Source organism: Coregonus clupeaformis, chromosome 26, assembly GCF_020615455.1.
Source record: "Coregonus clupeaformis isolate EN_2021a chromosome 26, ASM2061545v1, whole genome shotgun sequence".
Classification (NCBI taxonomy): domain Eukaryota; kingdom Metazoa; phylum Chordata; class Actinopteri; order Salmoniformes; family Salmonidae; genus Coregonus; species Coregonus clupeaformis.
In genome coordinates, this window is record NC_059217.1 from 39920884 (window position 1) to 39928207 (window position 7324).

The following is a 7324-nucleotide window of genomic DNA, read 5'->3' on the forward strand; positions in this document are numbered from 1 at the left end:
CTCTCCACCATGGCCAAGACCAAAGAGCTCTCCAAGGATGTCAGGGACAAGATTGTAGACCTACACAAGGCTGGAATGGGCTACAAGACCATCGCCAAGCAGCTTGGTGAGAAGGTGATAACAGTTGGTGCAATTATTCGCAAATGGAAGAAACACAAAATATACTGTCTATCTCCCTCGGCCTGGGGCTCCATGCAAGATCTCACCTCGTGGAGTTGCAATGATCATGAGAACGGTGAGGAATCAGCCCAGAACTACACAGGAGGATCTTGTCAATTATTTCAAGGCAGCTGGGACCATAGTCACCAAGAAAACAATTGGTAACACACTACGCCGTGAAGGACTGAAATCCTGCAGCGCCCGCAAGGTCCCCCTGCTCAAGAAAGCACATATACATGCCCGTCTGAAGTTTGCCAGTGAACATCTGAATGATTCAGAGGAGAACTGGGTGAAAGTGTTGTGGTCAGATGAGACCAAAATGGAGTTCTTTGGCATCAACTCAACTCGCTGTGTTTGGAGGAGGAATGCTGCCTATGACCCCAAGAACACCATCCCCACCGTCAAACATGGAGGTGGAAACATTATGCTTTGGGGGTGTTTTTCTGCTAAGGGGACAGGACAACTTTACCGCATCAAAGGGACGATGGACGGGGCCATGTACCGTCAAATCTTGGGTGAGAACCTCCTTCCCTCAGCCAGGGCATTGAAAATGGGTCGTGGATGGTGTGACGTCACGAGAGGCTACACGGCTTTCAGCGGGATTGCTCAAGTAGTGCAAGGAGACAAGGTTCAAACAAAACAAGGATTTTATTAAAGGTCTTGGGAAATTAACGAAAATATAACAAAATTCTGTTCTCTTGTGGCTCTTTAAGGGTTAACAGTTCAGGGATGTCTCTTCCACATCCAAAATCATAATTCTCACTCGCTCAGATAACTTGTCCCCAGCCTTACTGTAGTCCACGTTGCAGCTAGTGGCCAACCCAGCAAAAAGTCCTTCCAAATGTCTCTCACGTATTTCCACAGGTGCATATATCCAAAGGTGAGTATTTTCCAAAGGTAAGTATCTCCAAATCCTTATATTCCTCATGGAAGTGGACGTGCAGCACTCTTGTCCTCCAGAGAGCCCAGGTTGGAGACTGTGTCTCTTCCCTTCCCAAACCTTCAGCTCATCAGCTCCTGATTTGTTTCAGCTGCGTGGGAAGATTGGCCATAGAGGGGTGGAGTTCCCGACCATACCAGCAGATGGAGCCATAGCTGTCTGGGTTTGCAGCCATCTCAGGGGGATGTAACGTCCCTCCAGGACACAGCCTCTCGTGACATCACACATCCCCCTCCTCGGGACCGACGTCCTCGTCGGGGTAAAGGCAGCGAAGAAGGCATCACGCCGGGAGAGGGCGTCCGCATTGCCGTGGTGCTTGCCAGCCTGCTCTCTCTTCAACTCCTCCAACTCTAGGACCAGGGACTCAGCCTCCTGTTGTCTCTCCTTGAGTTTCTTACTGAACGCATCAGCCTTGGTTTTAGCAGAGTTTAGCTTCTGTTGAGCAGCTTTCAGTTCCTTCTCTCTCTCTGCCTCCGCATTCTTCATCTTGTTCTCCAACACCTTGTACTTCTCCTCTGCCTTCTTCTGGACCTCCTTACTACTGCGCAGGGTCTCCTCACACTCCTCGATGGTCCTGCGCAGCATCTCCAGCTCCTCCTGTTGCTTATGGAAGGAGCTCTGTTGGAGTTTAGCCTGGAGGATATCTAACTCTTCTGTCTTCATGTCTAACTGTTGCTTTAACAAACGATACCTCTCAGCGGTCCCCTTCAGACCAGACAGTTCTTTGTCCAGATTCTGTAGCTCTGTCTCTGTGTCGGTCTGGGCACCTGCCATCCCTATCAGAGCCCGGGCGGGAGTGAGTAATTCGGAGGATTGCACCGGAGCCTTCCCAGGATGAGTCTTGCCTCTCCGTTTCCGAGGTACTCGGGTTATCCTCTCCTGAGACTCTCTCCAGAGTGGGTAAAAGGCTGGGCAGTCTCGTCCAATTAGGACAGGGACGGGGAGGGAATCAACCACCCCCGCCGTCGTGTGTATGGTTCCCCGTGTGCTGGTCATTGTAAGTTCAGTAATGGGGTATTCTCTGGTGTCCCCATGGACACAGGAAACTGGGAGGACTTTCCCCGGGGTCAGACACGTTGGGCCCAGCAAATCCTTACGCACCAGGGTGGCCCGGCTACCAGAATCCAGTAAGGCCTCCACATCATGGTGATTCACAGTTACCGGGCAGGTGGGGGGTCGATCTGGGCCGCCATCTACGACTCCCAAGAGCGAGGCAAAACGGTGTGTGGGTGCTGAGCTGGAGGACTCCGCAGTGGGCATAGGTTCATCGGCTGGTTTCCCACACTGCCAGGAGATATGTCCCATCTCCCCACACCGGTAACACTGTCGAGTTTCCCCCTCCTGGTGTACTCTTCTTGGACCCGCCTGGTTTCTGGCTCCCCCTGGAGCCGGGATAAGTCCTGACGTGGCTGGGTTCGAGACCTTGGGGTCCTTTGGACGGGTTCTTCCCATTTGTGGTGGGGCCGCACTCCTGGGGTCTTTTCGGGAAGCATTCAGCATCTCCGCTGTGGCCTGGTACTTTTCCACAGCTTCCACGGTCAGATCAGCCGTGGTCAAGGCCTGTTGACTGATGAACCGTTTTGCCTCATAAGGCAGGGCGCGTAGGTAACGATCCACCACAACGGCCTCCACCACCGCGCTGCTGTATTCCTCTGCGGATCCAGCCATTTCCTTGCGATTCGGACAAGTTCATGCATCTGCGCCCGAGGAGGTTGGTCTGGTTGGAAGGTCCAGCTGTGAAAGCGCTGGGCCATACCAAACTTTGTGAGTCCATATCTGCTGAGGATCTCAGACTTCAGGGCATCATAGTCAGTAACCTGGTCAGGGCCCAGGTCCCGGACAGCATTCAGCGATTCCCCGGTTAGAAAGGGGGCTAACAGACCAACCCACTGTTGCTTGGGCCAGGCTTCCCTAGTGGCCGTGGCCTCAAATGCATGCAGGTATGCCTCAATGTCATCGGTAGCTCCCATCTTAGATATAAAGTCACTTGCCTTTATTGGGCGGGTATTTTGGACCACCCTCTGTCTCTGCAACTGCAATTCCTCTGCCTTCAGAAGGTTGGCTTTCTTTTGCTCCTCCAAGAGAGCCACGTTTGCTTGCATCTGGGCTTGCTGGCCAGCAACAAGGGCTTTCAATATGTCCTCCATTTCAGTCGGCGGGGAGCCTACGGCCAACTTGGAAAACTGGGTGATCAAACCTTCGGTATCCTCCTCTGACATGCACTATTAACGCTTGAGCTTGCCTGTATTCTCCACCATCTGTGACGTCACGAGAGGCTACACGGCTTTCAGCGGGATTGCTCAAGTAGTGCAAGGAGACAAGGTTCAAACAAAACAAGGATTTTATTAAAGGTCTTGGGAAATTAACGAAAATATAACAAAATTCTGTTCTCTTGTGGCTCTTTAAGGGTTAACAGTTCAGGGATGTCTCTTCCACATCCAAAATCATAATTCTCACTCGCTCAGATAACTTGTCCCCAGCCTTACTGTAGTCCACGTTGCAGCTAGTGGCCAACCCAGCAAAAAGTCCTTCCAAATGTCTCTCACGTATTTCCACAGGTGCATATATCCAAAGGTGAGTATTTTCCAAAGGTAAGTATCTCCAAATCCTTATATTCCTCATGGAAGTGGACGTGCAGCACTCTTGTCCTCCAGAGAGCCCAGGTTGGAGACTGTGTCTCTTCCCTTCCCAAACCTTCAGCTCATCAGCTCCTGATTTGTTTCAGCTGCGTGGGAAGATTGGCCATAGAGGGGTGGAGTTCCCGACCATACCAGCAGATGGAGCCATAGCTGTCTGGGTTTGCAGCCATCTCAGGGGATGTAACGTCCCTCCAGGACACAGCCTCTCGTGACATCACACATCCCCCTCCTCGGGACCGACGTCCTCGTCGGGGTAAAGGCAGCGAAGAAGGCATCACGCCGGGAGAGGGCGTCCGCATTGCCGTGGTGCTTGCCAGCCTGCTCTCTCTTCAACTCCTCCAACTCTAGGACCAGGGACTCAGCCTCCTGTTGTCTCTCCTTGAGTTTCTTACTGAACGCATCAGCCTTGGTTTTAGCAGAGTTTAGCTTCTGTTGAGCAGCTTTCAGTTCCTTCTCTCTCTCTGCCTCCGCATTCTTCATCTTGTTCTCCAACACCTTGTACTTCTCCTCTGCCTTCTTCTGGACCTCCTTACTACTGCGCAGGGTCTCCTCACACTCCTCGATGGTCCTGCGCAGCATCTCCAGCTCCTCCTGTTGCTTATGGAAGGAGCTCTGTTGGAGTTTAGCCTGGAGGATATCTAACTCTTCTGTCTTCATGTCTAACTGTTGCTTTAACAAACGATACCTCTCAGCGGTCCCCTTCAGACCAGACAGTTCTTTGTCCAGATTCTGTAGCTCTGTCTCTGTGTCGGTCTGGGCACCTGCCATCCCTATCAGAGCCCGGGCGGGAGTGAGTAATTCGGAGGATTGCACCGGAGCCTTCCCAGGATGAGTCTTGCCTCTCCGTTTCCGAGGTACTCGGGTTATCCTCTCCTGAGACTCTCTCCAGAGTGGGTAAAAGGCTGGGCAGTCTCGTCCAATTAGGACAGGGACGGGGAGGGAATCAACCACCCCCCGCCGTCGTGTGTATGGTTCCCCGTGTGCTGGTCATTGTAAGTTCAGTAATGGGGTATTCTCTGGTGTCCCCATGGACACAGGAAACTGGGAGGACTTTCCCCGGGGTCAGACACGTTGGGCCCAGCAAATCCCTTACGCACCAGGGTGGCCCGGCTACCAGAATCCAGTAAGGCCTCCACATCATGGTGATTCACAGTTACCGGGCAGGTGGGGGTCGATCTGGGCCGCCATCTACGACTCCCAAGAGCGAGGCAAAACGGTGTGTGGGTGCTGAGCTGGAGGACTCCGCAGTGGGCATAGGTTCATCGGCTGGTTTCCCACACTGCCAGGAGATATGTCCCATCTCCCCACACCGGTAACACTGTCGAGTTTCCCCCTCCTGGTGTACTCTTCTTGGACCCGCCTGGTTTCTGGCTCCCCCTGGAGCCGGGATAAGTCCTGACGTGGCTGGGTTCGAGACCTTGGGGTCCTTTGGACGGGTTCTTCCCATTTGTGGTGGGGCCGCACTCCTGGGGTCTTTTCGGGAAGCATTCAGCATCTCCGCTGTGGCCTGGTACTTTTCCACAGCTTCCACGGTCAGATCAGCCGTGGTCAAGGCCTGTTGACTGATGAACCGTTTTGCCTCATAAGGCAGGGCGCGTAGGTAACGATCCACCACAACGGCCTCCACCACCGCCGCTGCTGTATTCCTCTGCGGATCCAGCCATTTCCTTGCGATTCGGACAAGTTCATGCATCTGCGCCCGAGGAGGTTGGTCTGGTTGGAAGGTCCAGCTGTGAAAGCGCTGGGCCATACCAAACTTTGTGAGTCCATATCTGCTGAGGATCTCAGACTTCAGGGCATCATAGTCAGTAACCTGGTCAGGGCCCAGGTCCCGGACAGCATTCAGCGATTCCCCGGTTAGAAAGGGGGCTAACAGACCAACCCACTGTTGCTTGGGCCAGGCTTCCCTAGTGGCCGTGGCCTCAAATGCATGCAGGTATGCCTCAATGTCATCGGTAGCTCCCATCTTAGATATAAAGTCACTTGCCTTTATTGGGCGGGTATTTTGGACCACCCTCTGTCTCTGCAACTGCAATTCCTCTGCCTTCAGAAGGTTGGCTTTCTTTTGCTCCTCCAAGAGAGCCACGTTTGCTTGCATCTGGGCTTGCTGGCCAGCAACAAGGGCTTTCAATATGTCCTCCATTTCAGTCGGCGGGGAGCCTACGGCCAACTTGGAAAACTGGGTGATCAAACCTTCGGTATCCTCCTCTGACATGCACTATTAACGCTTGAGCTTGCCTGTATTCTCCACCATCTGTGACGTCACGAGAGGCTACACGGCTTTCAGCGGGATTGCTCAAGTAGTGCAAGGAGACAAGGTTCAAACAAAACAAGGATTTTATTAAAGGTCTTGGGAAATTAACGAAAATATAACAAAATTCTGTTCTCTTGTGGCTCTTTAAGGGTTAACAGTTCAGGGATGTCTCTTCCACATCCAAAATCATAATTCTCACTCGCTCAGATAACTTGTCCCCAGCCTTACTGTAGTCCACGTTGCAGCTAGTGGCCAACCCAGCAAAAAGTCCTTCCAAATGTCTCTCACGTATTTCCACAGGTGCATATATCCAAAGGTGAGTATTTTCCAAAGGTAAGTATCTCCAAATCCTTATATTCCTCATGGAAGTGGACGTGCAGCACTCTTGTCCTCCAGAGAGCCCAGGTTGGAGACTGTGTCTCTTCCCTTCCCAAACCTTCAGCTCATCAGCTCCTGATTTGTTTCAGCTGCGTGGGAAGATTGGCCATAGAGGGGTGGAGTTCCCGACCATACCAGCAGATGGAGCCATAGCTGTCTGGGTTTGCAGCCATCTCAGGGGGATGTAACGTCCCTCCAGGACACAGCCTCTCGTGACATCACAATGGGTATTCCAGCATGACAATGACCCAAAACACACGGCCAAGGCAACAAAGGAGTGGCTCAAGAAGAAGCACATTAAGGTCCTGGAGTGGCCTAGCCAGTCTCCAGACCTTAATCCCATAGAAAATCTGTGGAGGGAGCTGAAGGTTCGAGTTGCCAAACGTCAGCCTCGAAACCTTAATGACTTGGAGAAGATCTGCAAAGAGGAGTGGGACAAAATCCCTCCTGAGATGTGTGCAAACCTGGTGGCCAACTACAAGAAACATCTGACCTCTGTGATTGCCAACAAGGGTTTTGCCACCAAGTACTAAGTCATGTTTTGCAGAGGGGTCAAATACTTATTTCCCTCCATTAAAATGCAAATCAATTTATAACTTTTTTGACATGCGTTTTTATGGATTTCTTTGTTGTTATTCTGTCTCTCACTGTTCAAATAAACTTACCATTAAAATTATAGACTGATAATTTCTTTGTCAGTGGGCAAATGTACAAAATCAGCAGGGGATCAAATACTTTTTTCCCTCACTGTAGATAGACCCAGTCCTGCTGTTGGTAACTAAAGCGATAGATAGCCCCAGTCCTGCTGTTGGAAACTAAAGCGATAGATGGCCCCAGTCCTGCTGTTGGAAACTAAAGCGATAGATAGCCCCAGTCCTGCTGTTGGAAACTAAAGTGATAGATAGCCCCAGTCCTGCTGTTGGAAACTAAAGTGATAGATAGCCCCAGTCCTGC